The sequence below is a fragment of the Grammomys surdaster genome, unplaced genomic scaffold, assembly GCF_004785775.1.
Source record: "Grammomys surdaster isolate TR1022 unplaced genomic scaffold, NIH_TR_1.0 184, whole genome shotgun sequence".
In the NCBI taxonomy this organism is placed as follows: domain Eukaryota; kingdom Metazoa; phylum Chordata; class Mammalia; order Rodentia; family Muridae; genus Grammomys; species Grammomys surdaster.
The window spans coordinates 5,310,486-5,336,004 of record NW_021604629.1 but is presented as its reverse complement, the minus strand read 5'-3'; the positions used below and the strand labels follow the sequence as shown (position 1 = coordinate 5,336,004).

The 25,519-nt window shown below is 49.1% G+C and overlaps 1 protein-coding gene across 5 annotated transcripts in view; it reads right to left on the bottom strand.

Moving 5' to 3' along the window:
• The window catches only part of Mical2 (microtubule associated monooxygenase, calponin and LIM domain containing 2), a 186,097-nt gene extending 164,767 nt beyond the window's left edge, over nt 1-21,330 (bottom strand). For 4 of the 5 annotated variants that reach the window (XM_028767996.1, XM_028767992.1, XM_028767994.1 and 1 more), the window contains exons 1-2: nt 21,204-21,330; nt 12,084-12,164 (exon numbers count right to left, since the gene is read on the bottom strand). The gene's annotated coding sequence lies outside the window, so the exon portion shown is untranslated. Of the gene's footprint in view, nt 1-2,951; nt 3,044-12,083; nt 12,165-21,203 lie in introns of those variants that run through there. The other variant, XM_028767993.1, reaches the window with a different exon arrangement.
• Nucleotides 21,331-25,519: the final 4,189 nt, after the last annotated feature.

The following is a 25,519-nucleotide window of genomic DNA, read 5'->3' as shown; positions in this document are numbered from 1 at the left end:
GCTAGCCTGCCTTGGCTACATTCTATCAGCCTGAGCTGTAGGCTTGGTACTAATGACTGACTGGAGAAGTCAGAGCAGGCAGGGGCCTCAACACATCTAGCCTGCTTCTCAAGGGAAGCTTCCAGGAACAGTAGGTAGGAGTGTTAGACATCCTGAATTTGGAAGTCTATTGTCAGCCTAAGCAGAGTTTAAGAAGCCTGGTGATCACCCTGCTCCCTAGAGCTCACGAGATCTATGAAGAACAGCAGGGACATAGGCTCTTTGAAGGTCTGCGTGGGATGCCTGCACAATGGCAGGGAAATGAACATGGCTGGGGCAGAGCAACATTAGTCAGACTCTCAAGGGCCTCTGCACACTGTTATCTAGCCACTCAAAAGACCAACCAGTCTACATTCTGACCAACAGCCAAACATGTTCTACATATCACACCTGAGTAGAAGGCCCGAGACTCCATTGCCACCAGGGGTCTAGGTGTCTCTATTCAACAAGGAGCTTAACATAACCAGTGATTCCCTTCCCAGCTGTTTACAGACCCTTGCTTTAGAGACACAGATGACTGTTAATAGACTAGTCATGGAATTACCTGTGGAACAGGCTTTGCTCTGGCTAGTTACTATGTTCTGCCTTGGCAAATCTTCCCACCTGCCCTGGAAAGAGCTAGAACTCTGTCATGTGCTTGAACCAAAGTTCCAACAAGCACTAACCACAGTAATCCTAGGATCCATGGTGGAGCAGCCTAAGTCCAGGCCCACACTTGTTCCTTGACACAAAGCTTCCCTTTGTCATCAGTCAGAATGAAGAAATGCCATCTCCCAGGAACTTGACCTCATGCCAGGCAAAATCTAAGAAGCAGGAGGCTTCTGGTCCCCTGTGAACCTGATCTGGTGGTATATGTGTCCCCATGGAACCCAAGAGCTTGGGAAGCCCAGTGGAAAGGAAGTCAATAGTCTTCCTCTCTGATGTTCTCCACATCTAGGTGCATGGAGTCAGGGTCTTCCCTAAGGACTCTATGAACGTAGACTAGGCCTGGAATGTTCCTGGCACTCTGGAAATACTTGTCGAATAAAGGCTGGGAGTGTGACTCAGGAGGAGAGTTGTTTGCTTGGCATGTGCAAGGTTTGGGTTCAGTCCTCAGTACCATTAAGAAAAGAGGGTGGGGACTGTGTGACTTAAGAACCTGGATGTACCAGCGCATGGCTGGCTCAGGAGCCACTTGCTATGAGTTTAGTTAGAGACGTCAAGGCAGGTTCAAATCAGGCATGCAAAGAGTGAAGTTTCCACACCCCAGCCTGCTGGACAGAGGACAAAGGCTCAGATTTTGAGCCAACTCTGGGATTTACCTCAGGCAGCCAGGAGCTTCCGATTGAGCAAGAGAAATGCCTTCATTTAAAGTTTTCCCAGTTAGCATCTGCTGCAATACAATCTGGTTCCTTTACCTTAACATAGTTAGTGGTCCTTGGAAAAGCAGTCTCTGAGCTTCAGTTCCTGATCTAAACTGATGGTAGGGGCTGAGAATGCATCTCAGTTGGTAGTATGCTTCCCTGACACCCCCTTCCCCCACACCACATAAAACCAGACATAGTGGGGTATGCCTGTAATCCCAGCACTTGGGAGGTAGAGGAAGGAGCCTGAAAAGTTCAAGGTTATTTTTGTCTACATAGTCAGTTAGAGGCCTGACTAGAATATATGAGTTCCTGTTTCAAAAAAATTTTTTTAAAATTTATAATTAGCTTAATTCTAGTACCCACTCCATAAGTACCGTTTGAAGACTCCATAAGGACTCAATGAGATAATATGGTAAAGGACTGAGCCCAGCACTAGTTCTCAGCATGTGCTTGGAAGTGGCGGCATAGCTGTTACTGCCTCATTAGAGTTTGTGGCAAGGGACACACCTGGAGCCCTCTGCCTGACATAATCTTTCCAGAAGAGAGAGGAGACACCCTTGGGCAAACTACTTAAACTTTATGCTTCAGTTTCATGGCACATGAAAAACAGTCAATGCTACAGAATAAAAGAGTTACATGAGAGTTACCTCAGAATAGCTGCTGCCACTAAATATGAGGTAAGACTGTCTTGGTATTCTTCTTTATTTTCTCATTACAGACTCCACCCCATCTCCCATCCCTCAGCCCAAGATGCAGGCTGAGTATATATGCAGTCTTTTCTGAAACGCCCCAGGAAGGTCTGGACCCTGAGGACAAGTCACCCCTTAGACTGGGTGGGATAACTTGAGAGCTGCCTGCAGCTGAGGGGACCACTAGAAAGAGGACTAGGGCCCAGGAAGGCTGTCAGTCAGCTGTTCTCCTCCTGGGGCAGGATTCTTCAGAGCCTCCTCTGGCACCTTTCAACATACTCCCTTTTTATGTAAGCTCTTGCTCCTTAAACAGAGAATTCTGACAAACAACAGCCCCAAACAGATGGCTGCTTTATCACCACTGAATCTGCCCAGGTAGGAGAGCTAGCTGTCCAACCACAGCAAGACCCAGACAGCTGGGACAATGCAAACAAAGGCAGCAAGTGTCTGTAAGCAGCAGAGAGAGGGGTGGCCAATGCAAGCCCCTGGATTAATACTCTCAGGGTACAAGAAGCTGCCAGAACAAGACCAAGCAGCCTGGTCCTGCAGTCCCTGGCAACAACCCGGTCTCAGACTTTGCCATAAGTATTTGGAAAGTAGGAGAGAAAGATTGAAGAAAGCCAGTGTTGCTTTTCATTGAATTCAAAGTAGTACCTCACCCTTTAAAATTATAATAGCTATTTAATATAGCTCTTTGGAGGAGGAAGAAAGGGGAGAAAAGAAGGGAGGATGGGAAGAGAAACTGCCTTGTCGGAGTAATTGCCCTATTTGTAGGACCTTACCCAGCCTACACGGCTGTTCTGAGAGTCAGCTGATCATGTGGCCCCCTTTCTAGATGAGGGGACTGAGGCTTATAGTGACTAATAGCCAAACTCACCAATCACATGGCCCATGCCTCTGCCTCCCCAGGTCTTGTTTTCATTCTAATCCCCCGCCTGGGGTCTCCTCTCATGGATCATTTCTGCTGACACTAATCCCTGAGCTCGGAATGGCTGAAGGACATTGTTGTCCTGCTGTGTTCTCTCTTCCTGACCAGCTGGCACAGGAAGTGGCACCCCTCCGGGGGAAGAGACTGCCTGAAAGCAGACAAGAGAGAGAGAGCTTCAGCTACCCCAAGTATGTCTCAGGGCAAGATACCTTCTTTCCACCTAAGAAGTTTTGATCTTGGGAGCTGATGAGATAGTTCAGTGACTTTAGTGTTTGCCACCAAACCGCGAGGACCCACGAGTTTGATCCCAGCACCTACATGCAAATCAGACATAGTGCCATGAACTTGCAATCCCAGTGTTGTGGGTGCAGAGACAGGCAGATCCTGGGGTTCGATGGCCAATGAGCCTCAATTACTTGGCAAGCCTCAGGCCAGTGAGAGATCATATCTCAAAACACAAGGTGGATGGCTCCTGAGGAATGACCCCCAAAACTTCTGGCCTCCACACATAAGCACACACAAGCACTCATGCATATGTTTACACATGCACATGTGCACGCACACACACACACACACACTCTCACAGAAAAAAATTTAATCTCTAAGAGTTCTACATGAGTCTCAGGAGATCAAGCACACCTGCCAGAATCCCATGGGGAGTTGGAGATTTGTTTTTGTTCTTTGTTGTCTGTCCCAGGAGAGTCTGAATTAGCAGGTAGAATGACTGCAGTGCCTGGCATGTGGTATTGAGCTCAACAAAGTTATCTTTGCTTGGTCTCAATGACTCATTACCTTCCAAGCCAGCACCCAAAGATAATCTATTTTTCTATTTTTAGGTAGACTGACCCAAGCCTTCTAGTAGTCTCTTAACTCTCCCCAGGAAAAGAAGTTCTACCTTCAGGTAAGTTTTTAAAGGTTTTTAAAGTTGCCAAAAATAATAAGATCTCTAGCTTGACAGCAAAAACAAATAACCAAAACACATTAGCCCCCACCTCTCCTGCAGCATTAGTCTCGTGAACAAGCATGCTTAGCTGCCTGCCTCCCAGTTCTCATAAAGCCTAGCACCCTAGTGTACAGGAGTAACTCAGGCAACCAGTTGGGGAAGGCCTGTCCAGACATAAACATTGCCTGGCACAAAGGGGACACAGCCAGAGGCAGAGGTGGGAGCTTCCAACATTTGCTGGAGAATGAAGTTGGAAGCTATTGTCTGGAATAATGTGAAAATTCTCTTGATATAGCAGTGGGTAAGAGGCAAGCAGTGGGCAGGGTCTACACTGTAAGCCAAGCCTGGGGGGTCATCACCGACCAACCCCTAGAGGATATGCACAGCATAGAGCCTTCCTGACAGCTAGAGGGGGTAGTAGCTACCCTCATTACAGGGATCCCTCAGGTAAGTATTCCATCCTTTTCTTTATTTCTCTCTGCCACTCAGTCAAAGAAACTGGCTTATCTTTCCTCATGGTTGGATTTGGTTCACTTCTGCAGGCAGGTGAGAACTGGTGATGGGTTTGTAGAACTGCCTAGTATTGGAGGAGGAAGCATGAAACCCAAGTCAGGCCTGGGGCTCAGGAAGTAGAGGGAGCGGGAGAAAAGGTACCCCACGGTGAGGCCATAAGGGACATAAGCTCTGAGTCAAATGATGCCCTTTGCAGGGGGATGGTGTCTACTTCTAAAGCTGGAGTGAGAGTTAACTCTTGGCAGCTCTTCTCCCCTCTGTGACCAGATTCCTGACAGAGGCAACAGAAGGAGGGAAGGATTTATTCTGGCTCACAGTTTGAAGAAAACAGTCCATCATGGCGGGGAAAGTGTGACAGCTGGGACTCCATCAGTGGTGGCAGGATGTTGACATATAACTTATTACATCTTGGCAGATCTAGAAGCAGAAGTGGTTTGGCCTAGAACCCTCAGTCACAGTCCCTACTGCCTATTAGGTCTGCCAGCTAGACCTCCTGTCCAAAAGGTTGTCCAGCCTCCCATAACAGCGCCACCATCTGGGTGCCAAGAGTTCAAACATACAGCCCTGTGGGAGATATCTCATATGCAAACCATAACAACTAACATGCTAAGATAAAAGTTGCCATATGTCAGCCCTTTCCAGTGAGGCTGGAACTGGGCACAGAGCACTGTTCTCAAATCATTCTGTCCAATGCTTCCAACGTGTGAGCAGGCACCATATGCTCTCTTCATATGAGGACACAGAGACCCAGAAAACTAAAGAGTCTATACAAAGCCATATACCTTAGAAGGAGGAGAACATGATCCCTGGTCAGGCACACTTCACTAGAGTCTCAGCCTCTGCATGGCAGCCTGGGATATGGCGGATGCTCAAAACATAACCCTGGGAAAGAGTGTTCCACTCCGGAAGCTGCTAAGTTCTGAACCAGGGACTGCTGGCTCCCACCATGGATGCAGATGGAGAATGGGTGGAAAGGAGTGTGAAGAGCCTTTCTGAAGTAGGCAGTGCTGGAGCCAAGCCTGGGAGGAGGAGGAGGAGGCTGGAAAGGGGAAGTGCTACAGAGCCAAAGCTAAAAGCTAAAATAGGGGCACTGCAGGTAGCAGGGCTATGGATGCTAGGAAGACAGGCCAGCTTGGAAGCTGGGGGAGTATTGATGTCCACCTGGGGGTGGAAGGGATCTGAGCTTCTCCAATGGGAACAATTCTACTGGGACTTCTGTCACCTAGAGCCTGGAGGCTCTTCATCACCTGCTTCTTTAGTAAATTATGGAGTGCGCTCACAGGCACCTGCACTTCAAAACCCAGCAGCTTCTCCTCCCATGGCAAGATGAAAACTCAACTCCACAGCAGGTGTGGTTGAGCTTCCAGTCTGTGCTTCTCTGCTAACCTGCCAGGCATGGATTCAAACCCAAGCCGAGAATCTAAAAGGTTGCTGTGTGTATGCAAGGAGCCTCTAAGCCCCAGCGTTCAAGGCTGCCAGGGAGAAGAAAGGGGTGCTGGCTCATGAAAAGCTGGAGGCTTGGAGTCCTCCCAGTAAGAGGTGGAGGGGGCTTTTCTTACTACAAACACTTCTTCAGGACCCTACCATTGAGCTGAACTTTCCTGCTGAGGGTCCCTGGGCCATGGCACCCATTTTAAGATCTGGCTTAGCCACATTTTAGCTAACAGCATAATTACCTGTTTCTCCCCAAGAAGGAAACATCCCCATTGTCTCTGCTTCAGTCTCCAGCATCCTCTGGGCCTCACACTCACACTGTCCCTCCTATTCGGTGAAGCCTGGGCCCCTTCCTGACCCCCCCTCCTCCAACTGCAAGGTTCCCCAAAACTATCTCTGAGCCCCACTGTCTCTTCTCCTCACTGGATGCTAAATGCTTGGTTCCAGCCCTGACCTCAGACCACAAAAGGGAAATAGGGGTGGCCAATGATCAGCTTAGGCTAAACTTTCAGTGTGTACTTGGTCTGAGAATGACAGGGCCAGAGAGCAAAGGGCGGGAAACAAAAAGCAAGACTACATTAAGGTGTGCAGGTGCTCTACCCTCCTCCCCACCTCCTCTAGGAAAGGGCTGTGAGGTGATTCATTTCGGGTGTGGCCAATCCGAGATGATGTCCCAAGGCCTCCTGGGATGAGTAGGGACATCCAGTTCACATTTTTTCACCTTAAGTCTTTGGGCAAATTAAATTTAGATATAGCCCAGACTGTTCTTTAAGTTGCTGTTAATCCTCCTGCCTCAAATACTTGAGTTGAACACCCATGCATGGCTCATGTGCTTTAATAACAGTTGTTATCAGTTTTTTCCTTGTTTGTTTTTGTTTGTTTGTTTTTGAGACAGCCTGTAACCCAGGCTAACCCAGAATTCACTGTATAGCTCATGTGGCCTTTGAACACACAACACTACCTCAGTCTCCCAGGTGCTGGTGTGACAGATGTGCATATAATACTTAACTTCTTGGCACCCTTCGGCTCATGAATACTCATGGGTCCACACTGTCTAGAGCCAGGCCCAGTATATTAAGGGGCATCTGCTGAACTCTTCGTCCTTTCATACTGACCTTTTGTTTTATCTCTCTCCTTGGATAAGAGCTCCAGGACTGGGAGATGGGATCCTGCTTTGTTCTCCTATTTTTTTTTCCCTTGTTGTAAACCCAGAGCTTAGAGCAGTGGGCGGCTTGTTCTAGAACAAAGCTGTCTTGTAAATACCCATAGAATGACTGAACAGACCTTAGAATGTCCCTGGAGGGCTGGCCATATAGCTCAGGTGGTAGAAGAAATGCTGGTCTCTTTCAGGAAGCCCTGGGTTTGATCCTTTGTATACAGTGATGTGTGCCTGTAAACCTGCAGAAGGCCGAGGCAGGAGCCCAAGTTTATCCTTGGCTACATAGCAAAGTTCAAGACCAGCTTAAATACAAGCGCCTTGTCTAAAACAACAAAATGAAAACATCAAATCCTGGAGGTTCCATGGTAAAGTGTGGCTAGCAAGCCCTGCCACCTGCTCCCCAGTACTCTGGAGTTGCCTAGATTGGAATAGATGGAAACTAAACTATGTCTGGCTTGTCTTACTGGGCCCTAGGGGTCTCTGGGTATCCTGCCCTGTCTTAACTAAAAGACCCTCCACATACATCCAAAGTCACTCACCCACTCAGAGTCTCTGCTTACTCCCACCTTCCTATCCTCTCTTTCCCCATCCTCCAGCATGCGCAGAGGGTGAGATGCTCTCTGCATCCTCTCACTTGCCATCTGCACTCCGCCTACCCCTCAAGATCCACATCAAGCACCACTGCCGCCTTCTCCTCTCCTAGGAAACTCTCCAGGTCTTTCCAGCCCGTAGAAAATGTTCCTCACACCAAGGCCTTCCCCCGTCATCTGGACCAGTCATGAACTTCCTGGTGACTGAGCTGAGGTTTCCTAAATCCCCTGCTGCCACCACACTTGTTTACACACACATGTGCCTTGTTTTCCTGGCACTGTAGACCTTCTGGGAAGAGCTGCCAAGCCTGGTAGATTCCAATGTCCTCGTAGCACAAGGAACAGGCACACAGTAGGTTCTCCATAAATGTTTCTCAATTCACTTCCCCATGTAAACAAGCCACCTTCTCATGGCCTCTCCCTGGCCTGGCCTCTCCCACACCCTGCATTGCTCTTCCCAGCCTAGCTGCTGCATGCTTATCTGGATAGGCAGCTGTGGACCTGTGTCTTCAAAGGCTCCTGGATAGGGCCCACCAGATGGTTTGCAAAGCACCACGGGTCTGGAAAAGTTAAGTGTCTGGTTCTTTCTGGTAAACCAGGGATTCTGAGTGCTGATTCCTTCAGACAGGGGAGCCTAACAGAGGAACCACAAGGATGGAGGTGGAATTGACGCATGTCAGAAACCAAAACTGGAGCCTCAGCTTGCTGGGCACCAGTTCTCAGCCAACCACAGCACAAGGACTGGCAGAAACTCCAGTGACTTTTTCTTTTTTCAGACATGATCTCACATTATAGCTCAGGCTGGGCTGTAACTCACCCTGTAGCACAAGCTAGACTTGACCTCCCAGAGATCCTCCTATCACAGCCTCCCCCTCTGATCCCCCCACCCCCATCCCCAGTGCTGGGATTACAAATATGGGCCACTAAAAACCTGCTTTCTAGTTACTTCTGCTCTTCAGGGGAAATGAGAGTCAGGTGGAGGGAGGAAGCCATATCTTGAAGATGCTGCGTGGGGCCTGGGCTGGACACTGGAAGACAGAATGATCTTCCTGCTTGCCTCCGCAAGGTCAGAAGGCTGGAGCAACTGCTGTGCACCTGAGCAGCTGAGGCCCAGGTGAGCAGGAGTCAACAGAGGCCTGACTCAGATTTATAAGCCACACTCTTTCCACACAGCCTCATAAACTAGTTAGTCAATCGTACTCCAAGATTACCTGACACTTTGGGCGGGGGAGGAAATGCACTCGCCAAATTCTCAAGTCCAAAACCCTGGAAGCCCCTCAAAGGCATTTTTCCCTTCTCTTGGTCCTTAGCTCATGTACCAATCAAAGAGGGAAGCTGTTTTGAGCTGCCTCCCGCCAATGCTCTCCATGCATTTGCAAGTTGAAATTACCATTCCCTTAGGTAATTGACAGCTGACTCCACACACTGCTGTGGCCACTTTACCCTTATACAAGATGGAACTGCATTAAGGCAGGAGAACTTCATATGGAAAGACTTTGAGACACAGAGTTCACATGACAGGACTGAGGCAAGGAGCTGCCTCAGATAGAAGCCTCAAGCTAACTACTGCCATGAAAGCAGCCGGCCAGAGAAAGCTGGCAGTCCTGAGAGGTGGGTGGACCCCAGTGGCTATTGACCAGGGCTACCTAGCCTCTCCGAGACCTTCATCTTCCAGAAGAGGGAGGAAGCCTCTATGGTAACAGGACTGGCCTAATTCCCTAGTTCCCACAGCAACGGGAAAGCCAGCTAGTGACCAGGACACAGGATGTGTGGAGGAAAAACAACCATTTCCTGTGAAACTTGTGGACCAGAGAAGGGGAAGTTGGTGTATGAGATTTGAGGAAAACAGACCTTCCTAACAGCTCAGGAGAAAAGGCTTCAGGACCTAGACTGAGGAAACGAGTGACTCATAAGACTCAGAGATATGATTCCAGCCTCCAGACTGAGAAGCGGGAGAGAGGCAAAGAAGGCAAACACATGAACCTACCCTGAAGTGACATGGGGCACTCAGACCACACAGGGCTTGGTTTAGTTTTATGTGGTTTTCTTATTGTTGGTTACTGTTTTCAGTTTTTCAGTGTTGGAGCCGTGTGCGTGCTAGGGAAACACTCTAGTCTTTATCTCCAGCGCCATTTTGTTTGTAAAGAATGTCTAAACTCTGTTTTTTTAATGAGTTCAAGTCCTCCAGGCCACAAAACCTCTAGCCTAGAGCGCTGCACATACATCCTCAGAGGAGGTGCCTAGTGGCCTAGTAGCCTAGTGGCCTTTGTATCTGAGAGGCAGCCCAGACCTAAAAGTTGTCCTGGAGCCCTGTGGGGGTTGGAGACATCAAAACACAGGGAGAGCTGCAAGAGTCAGATCTCATCTGGCTGCCAGTAGGTACCCTGTCATGGGTAGGAAAAGGATGGAGCCAACAGGGCATTTGGAATCCATGTTCTCAAAGCAAGCTGGCTAAAGTGTGAGGTCCCCTAAAGGATGTTCTATAGTACTACAACAGAGGGCTCTCTGATAACCCTGTGTGGTGCTGACCTGGAGGATGCTGTGGCCATGGCATGCAAACCTGAAAATGATCCACAGAGCAAGACTGCCAGCACTGAAGGTGGCAGTGCATGCTTGCACTCTAGCACTCGGGACTGCTGGTTTAAAACATCCTGGGCTGCATATTGGGACCCTGTCCAGTTTAACCAGAGTGGGTAACAGTGAGAAGACTCATGAGTAAAGGCATCTACTACTAAGCCTGACAACCTGAGTTCAATCCCTGGGACCTACATGGTAGGGAGAGGACCAACTCTTGAGGGTTGTCCTCTGACCTACACCTGTGCTCTACAGTAGGCACTCTGACTTCCATACTACACACAGATAAATGAATAAAAATGTACTTTAAAAAAATTAACCAACACGATTGTTCAAGTCAGAGTCAAGACAATCTTTTACCGACATGCCTACAGACCAACCCAAGAAAGACAATTACCCAACTGAGAGCTTTTTCAGGTGATTCTAGGTGTGTCAAGTCGACAGTTAATTATGACTACAGCAGGGCCAAATGAGATTCTGAAGAGCTAAATCATGAATGTGGAAAAGGTTCAGAAATGCTGTAACCATTTTTATTCTCTTTTTGTATGCATGCAAGAAGAATCTGAAATAAGCGAAGTATGGTGGTATACTCCCCAGCACGTAGGAGGCTGAGGTGGGAGGATTGAGGCCAGCCTAGTGGGCATAGTGAATGAGTTTGAGACGTTTGTACTGCAGAGAGTTTGAGTTCCAGGCCAGCCTGGAACTCAATAAGATCCTTACCCTCAAAGTGTACAGAATAAGATCTTTACTCTCAAAAAAACTAAATAAGCAAAGTTCAGGAATAATATAAAGACATTTGTCTAGTGCCCAATAGAGTAACAGATACTTAAGAGCCAGCAGATGGAATGAATGAAGTCCCCAGTGAAATCAGGACTCTCCTTATTCTATGACTCTGAGTCTAGTGATGTGCTGGTGTCACCAAGAAGGCAAGCTTCTCACAGCTCTTTATTGCCTATCGGAGTGGTCCACCTGAAGCACTCTTTACAGGGCCACTGCTTAGGGGCAAACGTCACTTAGGGAACGATACAAATGGAAGGTTTGAAGGCAAGAGGAACTCTGATCCCATCTGTGCTTCAAGACTTCTTGGACCAACTCAAGAGTGGGCAGAAGAATGACTCGTGCATTGGATCCTGCTGAGCCCATCACCCTCTTTAGTCCTCACATGCATCCTGCGAGGGGAATGTTGTCACTAAACCTAACTGAAAACCCAATTCTACCTGTGATAGCCTGCCTCCAGTAGGCAGTACATCAGAGGTCTCGAATGACAGATCAGATGGCCTGAGTGATGGATGAGTCAACCTGAGCTCCCACTGGGACAACTGATGCTAAGAAAGGAGGAGAAGAAGGGAGAGGAGAGGAGAGAAATGGAGAGGAAGGAGAAGGGTGAGGCAGAGGAAGGAAGAAGGAAGAGAAGCGAGTATTCCGTACCATACCCCAGGCCCCTCAAAAGCTCCCATGAATACTCAATTTTTTCCACTTGCAACTTGCAGGCACAATTTATACCATGACATAAACCCAGGGTGTCCCCAAGACATATGTGAGAGACAGGTGCCAGCAGCCCTGCTCAAATGTCCAAGCTATAAACACAGCAAGTTGCCATGCGACCAGCCTGCCAGGTTAGCACCAGCAGCATGCTGGTGGGGGTTGAGCTCAGCCTTCGCCTCCTTTCCAGGCCTGGACACTGCAGGGAAGGAGACTCTGGTGGCTGTGAGGTCACCAATGCAGGAGAATAGGCAGCATTTCAGACGGGATGCTGGGCTCTGTGAGCTTCGGAGCCCTACAGAAATGATCCTGTAGAGCACGCTGCTCCTTTGGAAGAGGCTATCCCCCAGGCTCCAATCCACCCCAGCTTTGCTACCTTGACTTACCACAGGCAAGCAGGAACCTCCTGGTCTGTTTCTGGGGGTCAGGGGTCAGGACCCTCTATGTCTGCATTTCCTCTCCTTGACCTGGAAGAAGGGAAGGAGGAGTGTAAGGGAGCAGGTTTTTTTGCTTGTTTATTTGTTTGTTTGTTTCTTCCCTACAGAATGCAAGCTGCAGGAAAAGATAGATGGACCATATTCGACAACCTTAGCCAGGGAGTTTCATAATGGGTTGCCGTACTTGGAAAGATGGGATTGCATACACAGGCCCTGTAACCACAAAGAAAGTTAAGAGATAAAGCCAGGGCAGAGGAAGCCTGCCTTGGGGCCTGGCCTTAATTGCTCTACTCCATTTTTAGGGCACCCCTCAATGTAGACAAAGGGTAGTCATTTAGTAAGCATTAAGTCCTTGGTGGGAAGCCTAGGCTTCCTAAAGTTATCTGGCCCAAGGATTAGGTACCCTAGTCTCCTCTGGTGGCTTCCTCCTGCCTCTTGGGTTTGCTCACATCCTGCACATGCCACCTGTCCATGCCTCTGGGTGCTCTTGCCTCTGCTCATTTTTTCTGTTGAGGGTATCCTAATCATCCTCCAAGGTGCTTTGTGACTAACAAGATGGCCCTACCCCTTCCTTTTCCAAGATGTCCCCTGGTAGGCCACCACTACAAGCGTTCATACCCAATCCTGGTATGCAGGCAGCATTGAGAAGCTGGTTCTGCATACCTCACTCTAGACAGAAGAGCAACCAGAGCTTGGCCCCAGCACAACAGCTGCATGCTGTGCTGGGCTCTAACAAGCCTGAGCCTCCAGCTGTTGGTAGCCACTCAGTACCTATTTATAGTCCTCCTCCGTGACTCCCAACTGGCTCATGTTGGTGTATTCTCTCAAGGGTCAGTCAATAGCCAATCGGAGACAAATAAATCTCTATGGACAGTTGCCCATCTCAGTTAAAATCTGGGTTTGTGAGCTGGGTCTAGTGGCACACACCTTTAATCCCAGCACTTGGGAGGCAGAGGCAGATGGATCTCTGTGAGTTCGAGACCATCCTGTTCTATATAGTGAGTTCCAGGACAGCCAAGCAATTCCTCTGCCTCAGTCTCCTGACTGCTGGAATTTCAGGCATTCAACCAAGCTCTAGCCTTCCTTAAGGAATTGCAAGCTAAGGCCAACCTATACTGCATGATAAGGCCCTGCTTCAAAACATTAAAAACAGAAAACTATAAAACCACATTGTCAGAGCCTCTTATTCTAAACACATAAACTCAAGGCAGGGTGAGAGCTTCATGACCAAGACATCATAGGGCCCTTCCAACTTGACATCCCACAGCTCCATGACTCATGCTCTCTCTTCTTCCTCCAGCAGAGAGGTCAGAGTCATCTAAAGCCACACCAGTTGCCCTTCCCCAGGCACCTCAAGTCTCACTGTGGTCCAAAGGGAAAGATAAAACTCCTGAGTTGCCAGCTAATCTCAGAGCAGCCTGAGACTGCCTGCTCAATCCTGCAGGTGGCAAGAGGGGGGCGTGAGGGAGGGCTGCTGTTGCTATGGATACAAAAAATGCTCCTCTCATTCATACCATCTGTCGGAGCCAGGATAGAAGACAAACTGTTGGTTGCCCTCACTCCCCTGGCCTACCTTTCTAACTGATTACAACTGGATGCTAAATTTAAATGTCACTCTGAAATCGGGACTTATAAGGTCTCTCTGCCTGCATCTGAAGAGTTTCATGATGGGTGGAGCTGGAGAGCAATGAGGAATTAAACTTGGAGGCAATCTAAGCTGAATTGTACAGCCACAGTTAGAGAGCTAAAAAAAAAAAAAAAAAAAAGCTGTTCCTCTCTCTGGCTGAAGATGAAGTTTCAGCAATAAACAGACATCTGTTAGGAGCTCTTGAAGAGAGGTAGCATAAACACCCCAGGGAGCAACCATAAACAGGGAGCCCTCTCCAGGAAGCTACTGCTCACCAGGGAAGAAGGGACGGAAATGAGGAGGAGGCTGTGGGGAGTGAAGGGCAGAGAAGGATGGGGTGTGGAGAGGCTGGGTGGGATGGAGGAGTGCCACAAGAGCAGGGCTGCGTTGGGGGAATAGGGAGACAGACAGGGGGAGCTCAGCTTGGGGAAAAATGAAGAACTGGCTGACGTTTGTAGGGAACCAAAGCTTGAGACCCAGAGGGGGCTTCTGGAGCCCATGCATGATGTTCATTATGGAAATGGACCGTTGAGAAAAGGGAGGTACTGGAATGTAGACCCACACAGGACACTTTATAAATATTTTAATTTCATCTCTATTATCAGTCTCAAGACCAAGATGACTCTTCTAACTACCTCTTCTTTATAGGCTTAGATGGTAGGGTTCATGAACTTTGCAAGGCCACATGGCTAGGATTTGAACCCATGTCTGCTTGCTTGTTTCTGCCTCTATCATCTGCATGGAGAACTTGTTCCTGATGTTAGTCCTCAGTGCCTAGATGTCCCAAATCCCCCAGATCTAAAAGCAAGGGGATTCTGACAAGGAGAGGTGCTGAACTATATGGAGAAGGCAGTCATCGAGTTTTGGCCAATTCATTACTGAGTCTCCGAGATCTTGTGGACCTTCTGGTCCATTCTGGTCACTTCCTAGCAGACAGAAGGAAAAGTGCAGCATGTAACAGGAAGAGAAATGTGCCCACAGTATATCCACAGGAGGCTTGGAACAGCAACCATGTTGTGAGAAGAGAGCCCAAAGATGGAGGCTGAGGGAAGAAACACGGCTTGGGTTTTCACCAGTTCCTCTTGTATGGAGTGAGTGTTTTACCATGCATCACATCGATGTGTGCACACGGTGTAGTTCTATGTATCTATGTTTGTGATGGTGAATGCCACACACACTTGTGTGTGGAGGTGAGATATATACCTGTGTGTTAGGGCAAGTACTGTACCCCCTTCTCTGTCTCTCAGTGTGTGTGTGTGTGTGTGTGTGTGTGTGTGTGTGTGTGTGTGTGTGTAGGGAGAGTACAGTGCATCTATGTGTGTGTATGAACGAGTACCATGCATCCATGTGCGTGTATTAGACTGAACACATACATGTGTGCCCCTCCATGCTGTTTATCCTCTCCCTAAGCTGTTAGACCCCCAGTTCTTTCAGGAAGAAACTCTTGACCATTACCATCTTTGCATCCAAGTGTGAAAGGTCCAACTGTCCCCACCCATGGAGCTATCAACTCCATGAATACTGTACATAGAACTTTAGGATGAGGAGGCACCCAATGCAGGTGTCAGCAGCCAGATCCCCCACAGACCTGGGTCTACTCTGCCCCAGGAAGCAGCTCTCTTTAGTATCTGAAAGATCTCAGTAACTCTCCTCCATGCACATCCTCCTCCCCCCCTCTCCTCATGCTCTTGGCTGCCAGCACCCTAAGACCTGAATCCAGTGCACACATGAGTAGCTAAGGCCAGCATTTAGTCTGTGAGCAAAGAAGTGATCTCCGCAGCTCAGCATAACGATATGAAGGTGGCCAAGTCCAGGACAGAGTGTTCTAGACACTCACTCCTGTTTCTGGCATGTGCTGAGCTTCCGGGCTGGGTGTGTCCGAAACTTGGGTTTGAGAATGTTCCACTAACCTGTGGCTCTAGCAGTGCAGGGGCCAGCAATAACTGACTGGCTCCTTGCTGTACAGCTCCTGCAGCCAGCTAAAAGGACATGAGCTCTGGTCATACCCTGTTGCCCAGGAACGGTTCTGCTGTAACATTTCTATACCCTGAAAGAAATATAGGCAAGCTACAGGAGGAATGCTAGAGCCATGAGGTATCCAGGCAGCCACAGAGAGGTGGAGATCTGGGGGAGGAAGGAATACAGTCCTGGGTAGAAACATTAATCCACATAAAGAACATGCTAAGAGGCTGGAGTTGTAGCTCTGTAGGGAATGTGCTTGCTCCTACACAGAAAACTCCCTGAGTGGGAACTTCAACACTGTATAAAATGGCCATGGTACATATCTATAATCCTAGTTCTCAGGGATTACATGAAGGCAGGGGAATCACAAACTTGAGTTCATTCACCCATACCTAATAAGTTTGAGGCTAGCCTTGGCTACATAAGACCTTATCTTTAAAATAAAAACAAGCCTGGTAGCAAGGGCCTTTAATCTCAGTACTTGGAAGGCACAGGCAGGCAGATGTCTGTGAATGAGGCTATCCTAGTCTATATAGTTTCAGGTCAGACAGAGCTACATAATGAGACCCTATAAAAACAAGACAAAACAAAACAAACAAAACCCCTAAAATCTCCAACATGACAAATACAGTATTAACTATGTGGACACAGTGGCCTACATACTCAGTGAGCCAGAGACTCCTTCCCGTGATGCCTAGAGCAATGCTCAGATGTGTACACAGAGACAGAGCAAGAGAATGGAAGAAAACAGACCACACCTGGGACTACAAAAGGCCGTGTGCTGTGTACTAGGGGAGGATGATTCTTTAAAATCTGACAGAACAGGGAGCATCCCAAAAATTGGACTGCAGCAGCAGTTTATGACCAGAGGGGCCCTGTTACCATCACTCCAGACAGCTTTAATGTCGGCCACCAGCAAACGAAGGATCAATGTTTTAGAAGGGGTGCCTTGTCACCAGAGACCAGGCATGTGTTCTACATCTGGGGCAGGTGCCCAGGAGAAAAAGAGAAGCGAGTGTGGGGCGGGCCAGAGTACCCTAGGATGAGCTGCACAGGTGGTTTTGTCCTTAAAGATTTTCCCAGGAGGCAGCGCAGGCCAGTAGAGCCTGGAGCTTGGGCCTGCCTGCTCTTCTGCCATCTCTGGTTATATAAACAACACTATGATCTGAGCAAATCTCGGAATCCCATTAGCTCTAAGGTACTGTCAGTACACATAGCTGTAGCCGATACACATGGTCAGCCCACGCTTGTCCACTGGAGCTTAAGTTTGCCTACAGGTGCCCAAGTCGTCGGGGGTGTGTGTCAGATTTCTAAAGAGAATGTAATATGGATTTCCTATCATGAAAACATTTCTACTATAAAAATTTGAGGGAGAAAACAAAAGTAAAGAGTAATATCATACCCAGCAGTATACATCTACAAGCCCAGCTCTCTGGGAGGCTGAGACAGGAACAAAAGTCCAAAGCCTTCCTAGGCTTCAAAGCCTGCCTGGGCAACTTAGTGAGACTCTGTTAAGATTAAAAACATTAAAGAGTGCATTAAAAACATAAAGATGTGGCTCAGAGGTTGAATACTTGACTAGCATGCACGAGAGGGCTCAGGCTATGGTCTCCAGTATAGAAATCATCCAACCAAAGACCTAAAAAGTAATAAGAAAGGAAAAATATCAACTATATCAACTCAAATACTGACACAACCTGGGCATTAAAATGTTGTTATATTTGCTAAAAAAATTAAATAAAAGATTAGGTGTATGTAGTCGTACACATTTGCAATCCCAGCACTTGGGAAGTAGAGGCGGGAGAGTTCAGGAGTTCCAGGCCATTGTCAACTACATATTGAGTTCAAGTCCAGCCTGAGCTATATAAGACCCTTTCTCAGAAAAGCTAAAGGGAAAGAAAATAAGAAAATGAAAGTAAAATTCTAAGTTTTCACAGAGAGTTATTGCAAAAAGAAGGGACAGGATGGGGGTAAGGGCGGGGGCATGAGCCCTGTTCTCTACCTAGCCCAGTGTTACAACTTGGTTTTGATGGAACTAAACCCAAATCTTGAACAGAATGACCTCAGCAGCTGTCAGCCACGTGTGATGTGCGGGGCCAGCTGCTGCTGAGGGCACACACGTGGCCATCTGGGCTCCACACCACAGACCAAAGTGGCGAGGGTGAGTGTTGTAAATAATTCTCCTATGATTTCAGGATGCTTGTGGGCTGACGTTCACTGCTCTGACAGACACACATGCATGAGCAAGTCATCATTCCAAACACGGACCACAGTCACACGAGCCCGACAGTCCCCTCATTCAGAACATGCCATTGGAGTGGCTGCTGTGCCACTGGGCACATGCTCGCCAGGCCTCTGCTGTGTCCACTGTGTGCAGGCTTTGTTCCTGAGGATCCAGAGAGAGACTGAAGTGGACTCCAGTGCCCGGGGGCTCGCTGTGCTCCCGGGAGAGGTAAGCTCTTGAAAGATTGAGATTAATTGCTCATGGAGAGGAGGGGACCTTCTCCAGTTCATAACAGGCAGCAAGGCACTGGGGACCAAACACAGAATGTGCATGGATCAGCACTCCAACAGACAGCTGGAGATGTCATTCCTGACAAGCAGGCCTGTGCGCCTATCTCAATGTGGACAGGTGACACTATATGACACTACTGTCTCTGTCCTGTGGAGTAAGTAATGCTTTTACAAGGAAATGTTCTTTTTAAGTGACGTGTGCTGCACTGTGTAGAGAAAAAAAATGACATAAACAATGGCATCAGAAATCAGCTTTAAAATGCTTCAGAAAGAAAAATCCAGGGGGTCAGCAAGATGGCTCAGCAGGGAAAGGTGCTTGCTGCCAAGTCCAATGACCTGAGTTCAACCTCAGGGACCCACATACTTGACAGAGAGAACTGACTCCCACAAACTGTCCTCTGACCTCTCTGCACAGGAACTGTGTCACACATGCCCATACACGTACACACACATAGTAAACAAACAAACAAACAAAAACAAACGGAAGTTTAAAACAAAAAAGAATGGAGAGAAAAGTAAAAGAGAAAGCCACAGAGTTAGCATAACTCAGCATCATTTAAATAACTGAGGAAGCTGGGGAAGGCACAGGTAGAGCTCATTACACAATATTTTTCTGAAAAATTGTATATATGTATATATAATTATATGTATATTTATAATATAATATAATATAATATAATATAATATATTGTATGTTAGATATATATTTACATATTTTGTTGGTTGGTTTCTGTTTGTTTGTTTTGTTTTGTTTAGGGAGGGTGGTTGGAGACAGGGTCTCTCTGTGTAGCCTTGGCTGTCCTGGAACTTGTTCTATAGACCAGACTGGCCTCAAACTCACAGCGATCCTCCTGCCTCTGCCTCTCAAGTGCTGGGATTAAAGGCACGCACCACGATTGCCCCACTGGTTTTGTCTTTTGAGACAGTTGTAGCTGACCTAGAGCTCATTATATATACCAATTTGGCCTCAAACTTTCAGCAATCCTCCTGCTTCTGCCTCCTCGAGGCTGGCTTTCCACATACTCACTCCTGGAAGCTGGAATCATCTGCTGGGGCCAGTAGCAATCTCTCTGTGGACTCAGTTCTCTCATCTATAAAATGGGTGTGGCCCCAACTACTACAGAGGGCTAATGTGGAGGTGCTCGTGAGGCAAAGAATGAGCAGTTTCAGGATGCTCTTTCAGGCGTTTTAAAGGAGCAGGACTATTAGCCATGTTCCACCCAGGCTGGGTTAGCCCAGCCAAGCCCTCCACCAGGAAGACAGAACCTCTACCGTTCAGCAGTAGAGTGAGCAGTCAGGCCTATGCCTGGAAGGCAAACCCAGATAGAGATATGGAGATGGTGGAGAGAACCCCCCAACCCATCACAGGATGGAAGGATTGGGGCTGTTCTCTGCAGCTCCTAGGAATAGGGCTGTTCAAACTGTAGGTTTCTGTCACCCAGCAAACAAAAGAAGCATATACCAAACCCTGCCCTACCCCCACTGCAGAAAGAACAAGCCGGGAGTTCCTAAGGGTCAAAGTTATTTCAATGAATTCAGTTTGAGATTACTGGAAAAGCCAAGCCCGCAGAGGTAAAGCCAACTGGGGAGGAGGCTTTCCTCTAAAGCGGCCCCTCTGCATTGGACTACACAGTGGGGAGCAGTTTGCAGTGCATCCCGCTTCCTGAGATCTGTTCAAGCACCTTGCGCTTTGTGATCACCAGAATCTCTCAAAAGGCCAGGGTCTCCAGAGACATGCACACAGAGCTCCTTCCCACAGCCACAGGGCAACTAACTGGTGGGAAGCAGGCACAGAGCCAGGACTGCTTTCCGGGTCCCTAAAACAGAGAGGGCACAACTCAAGCTTTTTGGAGAGTAAGCACTGGGACTCAACCTGTGCCCTCTTCCCTGTACCTGAAAGAAGGCATCACTGATCTCCTTTCAAATCCCTGGGACGATGAACAGGGGTTATTCTGGTGGCCCACTTGTTAGGTCCACTGCCCCCGCGGAGGTTGCTGGCACGCAGAGGACACAGGTGCCAGAGAACTCAGGGAGGCAAACGCGGAAAGCCAATTAGCCTCTGGCTGTTTTCTCTCCGGGTCTGTCCGTAAGGGCTACTGACTTTATCCTCCCACTAAACCGCCTAAGACATAGTGGACAGCGAAAGACCTTGCAAACGAGAGAGCTCTTTCCGCTTTAGAAACCCAGACTCAGAATAAACAATGTGGAAGGAGACACGAGAGTACTCTGGTTTCAACACGCCTCTTCCCGGTCCAGTACAGGCCCTTCCCAGCTATGCCGGTGAGGGTGAGGCTGAGACTGAGACTGGCCTGGGATAAATTAACCCCGCCTTCTCCGGACAGCTGCAGCAGGCAGAGGCTGCAAGGGAGACCCCAACCCAGGACCAGCTAGCCAGCGACAGGGCAGGACGCGAGGGCGGGGTTCTCCTGGGCGGGAACTAGCACATGTGGACAGGGGTCGCAGGATACAGAGGGGACAGCAGCGCAGGCAGGCCCCTCGGAGCGTCGCCACCAGCCAAGCAACCAGCCCGTGTTCCAGCCCGCCGCTGGCCAGGCCACTGACATTTGGCCCAACTTCCTGTTATCAAGGAGGGAAGAGAAGAAGGGAGGCAGAAAAATATAATAATTAAATAAAAATAAGCAAGGCTCTCTGTTAGAGGATGGGAAAGGTACGGGAGCCCAGATCGCACGGAGCAAAGTTTGGGGACGTTCCCCTGAACGATGACAGGCGACCCTGCAGCCGAAGGGCACCTACTATGCGCTTTTGTGTTACGTTTTCTGGGGCTAGAATGACAGTTTTGATTGTTGGAGAGCCCAAGGCGCTCCCCGCTGGTGGGTCTAAGATCCCTGACGGAACGGCCGCACCTGACCCTCCGGGGCGTCCAGCAGGGCGCAGAGTCCAGCCGGGACTGGCACAATCCCCACCCGCTCCCGCGCACCCCGGAGCCTACTCTCACTCCGTCTTACCGAAGGTCTCGCGGGCCTCCGGGCCTCAGGTCAGCGCCTGCCTTGCTTGGCCTCTGTCTGAAGGCGCAGAAATCCGGGACCCCGCGGGCCGCCTGCCGAGCCCGGAGCTAGCGAGGCGGCCCGGCGCAGGCTGAGCCGGCCGGGTGCCTGCGGTTCTGCGAGCCGCGGAGGACCTGATTGGGACACGCCCCCATCGGAGGTTCTGCCAATGACAGGGCCTCCGAAGACGAGGCTCCACCCCAGTCCCGAGATGCACGACCAATGATCGTGCAGCGCGGACCCACCCCAGCGCCCTCCTATTTAGTACTGGTCTAGAGACAGCTGTCACCACTGCAGCCTCGGACGCACGTGGGCTGAAGCCCTGCCCTAGCTGCTCCTACCCTGGTCACAGGTCGAAGACCCAGCCCTGGGCTGCTGCGAGACTAACACCCGGCCTTGGTGTTCTAGTGTAAAGGGAGAGAGGAAGGCTGGGCCTCACGAAGCTTGGCCTAGGCAGCTGGAAAGACAGCCTCACTGTTCGCTTTTGGACTGGAGGGAGCAACGAAGGACTTCTAGGACTGCCTGGCCTTCTTGGGCCCTCATTTCTTGCTTTTCTGCGTGTTATCTCCCTTGCTTAGGTCCTCCCTTGTATTGGGCTAAAGCTGTGGGGAATGGGGTAGTGACACAGACCAATCGCATTACCTGGGTCCCTCGCATTTCCTCTTTCTTGGCTGGTCGAATGGCTAACGTCTGTTCCTGATCACTTTCATGAGTGACCACGCCTCTCACAGTTTCAGAGAAAATTATGAATGAATGGTTCGGGGCTGAAAGTCCTGAGAAATTCATACGGACACTGTGACAGCAGAGTCCAGGAAAACAGGATTCAAGTGGGCTGACTCACCTCTGGGGCCCAGAGCCCATCATCCAGCTTGGCCCAACGCAGAGTCCATAAATGCTCTTGGAACTGACCCAGGGGGAACTGACCCAGGGGGAGGAAAACAGGCAGGCTTGGGCGGCGAAGGCAAACAGTACCGTGACTCCAGGCTGCTGGAATTCCCCAGGTACCACCCTCTGGAGAGCATGCCCCTTGGCCAGGCAAGTGCAGGCAGCAATTCCTCCAATCCCAAACCTGGGGCCCATTTTTTTCTATACTCTTTGCTGTTCCGTCTTCCAGCCCTTGGGGTTTATCCGAGTTTGTCTCTTAGCATCTTTAGAATTCACTCCACTTCCGCGGATGAGTTTTATTCCCAGCACTAGACTTGCAAAACTCATCACTGACTCTAACACACAGTACTTGATTCTGGTGGGATTCCAACCATGACACCACCAATCAATGAACATCTTCCGTGTATCATCTCATTTAAACCTAGACCTAGAGATAGACCTTTTCAATATCATCATCCCCCTTCACAGATGGGGGAACTGAGATCTGTAATGAAGAGTCATTTACCAAGATCATGTGCCTATTAGTGTGTCTGTATTTGAACCCAGAATGGATTCCAAGTCAATAGGTGTATAAAGCTCACCTCTGGCTGCTGTCAGGGAAAAGAGCCTTGAGGGACCTGGCCCTACCTTTTAAGTAGTAATGTAATATAGGAAATTGTACAGCTTCTGTTCACAGCTTGACTTCAGTGGACAAGGCTCATAGCTACTTGACTGAGCCCAGGCTAGGCAGTGTGGAGTTAGAGATGGAGGGGAGTCATTCATTCACTTAAGCGGCTGTCACTCTGTAGCAGGTGACTGACCGGACATAAGTGACTGTATGGGAAGCACATTCTGCATTATTCGTTGTTGAGCCGCACGGTCTCACACAGCACAACATTCTGCCTTCAGATTAAAACAAGCCTGACACTGACATGTTCAGGAGCACCGTGAGCCAACTAAGTCCAGCAATGATAGCACTGCTCAGCACAGAAAGTTCTCCAGACAAGATTTTAGTGCATGCTCTAGGCTGGTCTTGATCACTATGTATAGGATGTGTGTGCTCTAGGCTGGTCTTGATCACTATGTACTCCAAGCTGATCTCAAAACTCAACAATCATCTCGACTTGTCCTCCCAAATATGGAGACTGTGTGCATGTACCACAGGTCTGGGCTAGGACAGAAGTTCTGGCTGCTCAAAAGTAAGAATTTACAATACTTCCCAGCATCCTTTGTACCTCTCTTCTACCATCCACCAAGCTTTTATCTCATGGGGCTTCACCAAAAAACTCTCTCTAGGTAGGTGGATTGAGTTGTAGCTCTGAAATAGGGCAAGCTGGACACTGAGGGGGCTGACTGTGTAAAGGAACTAGGCAAGGCTTGTGGCTTTTTGGAAGACTGGGGATACGGGTGTCAAAATTCAAAACTCAAAGCCGTCAGTGTAGGGTGACCAGCTGTATTGGGGGTTCATATAACTCTGCTTCAAAGAAAGCATTATATTGTGTTAGAAATAGTATCTGGCTCCTTTCTTAAGAGATGAATGAATGAATGAATGAATGAATGATGCAGCAGCCCCACACTCTGTATTTAACATTAGTCACTTCCCCATCCTGCTTTTCTAGGATACATCTTGAGGAGGTTGCCTGGGAGATACAGATGGCTACTTAGCATCAGAGGGAGGGAGAGAAGGAAGACCCAGATTCAGCCCTAAAAATATCCTCATCACCAACCAGAAACAGTAGCCTGCATAGTTCCAAACCAGCCCCTGCAGGTGGCCCTGCCCACTTCCAAGGGGGCTGCAGAGAGATCAGGATGCCTTCCGTAGTGCCAGCCTCCCAGTGTGCTAGAGACAAGGCTGACCTGGAGCCTGGAGAATCCCCCAGGGACATTTTCCACAGAGCACACTCTGGTGTCTTCCCCTGGCTTTCAAGTTCTCCCCCAGCAGGGGTGACACCGGGAGTATGTGGTTCCCAGGCTTTCTCTAGAGCTGACATCAAAGTGCCTTGGCTTTCAAGGGAAGAGGAAGGCTGGTCTCCACGGAACCCAGTGACCTTGTCAGTGATGAAAAGAGGCTGATAGGCCCCAGGCTGCCTTGACAGCTAGCTATCTTTGGAGGACTTTCTAAGCCAGGAAGTGGGAGCAGTGGTGCCTCCCTCGGGCATACCCGCCAGTGTATGAGAAACAATATCATGGCAACCCGTCCAAACCTCTTATCACCCCACAGGCTGCAGGCGGCACTACTGTCCCTAGATACAAGTACCAGAACTCAAGGTCATCAGGGACCCATCAGGCCCACCACACCTTCAAGGAGACTTTTCTGACAATGTGGGGAAGAGGAGCTTGTCTAGGAATTTCCAGTGAGGATGATTCTTGGAGCCCCACAGCACTTTGGGGGATGTATGCACATGTGACAAAGTCAGCACTGAGGTAGTCAAGATGTTCCTATAGGCAGAAAGTGGCACTCCAACGAGGGATGCCAATTGCAACAGACAAACACAGCGTGGGTGCGCAGAGGGGCTGGGAGGGCCTCACAAATAGTCCAGCCTCAACCCCAAAGACTGAAGATATCAACATCCTCCGTCTCTCCCCAACCCTCCCTTCCTTCTTCCTTTCCTTCCTGCCTCCCACTCCCTCTCTAAGGTTCCAAGTCAAGGTATCCGGACTGAATCTCAGTTCTACTGACAATGTGCCCCACACAAGATATCTAGCTTCCCTGGGTAACAAAAGGGCACCAGTACTAGGGAGAGCCATGCGTAGAACAGAGGGGGCACCTGGTTAGTGATGGATATGGCTCTTTTGAGTTAATCAATTGTCCCTAAGAGGTACAGATTCGGTAAGCAGTTCTAGGTTAAAAAAAAGAAATTCTGGCCATTTTTCCAGCATCGTACCTGGGCGAGTGTCATAGTTCTCAGCATATTTTGACGTAGGTACCATCCACACTTGAGAGGTAAGAGAATGGCATCTCGGAGAAGTGGAGTCCCTGCCTGATAGCTCCTTGGAGCCAGCACACAACAGAGGGCTACCTGACTGTCTGACTGTCCAAGCCTGAGCTCCAGTGTTGTTTACTTTTTTAAATCTCTGAATGTGCTTGTAAGTGTGCATGTGAGTGTGCATGTGAGTGTGCATGTGAGTGTGTGTAAATGTAACTGCAGGTGCCACAGCACTGTGGAAGTCAGAATAACTTCAGGAGCCCACCCCAGCCTTCCACAGTGTTTGAGACAAGGTTTCTTGCTCGATGCTAGGTATGCCAGGCCAGCTGGCCCTCCTGCTTCCTGTCTCACTGTAGAAATACTGGGTCACAAAGGTGTGCTCTGTGTCCGCTGTCTTCACATTTGTCTGACAACCCTGAGCCTCGCGCAGTGCACAACTTTCTTTACATGGATGCCAAGGCTCTTACTCAGGTGCCTGCGCCTTGC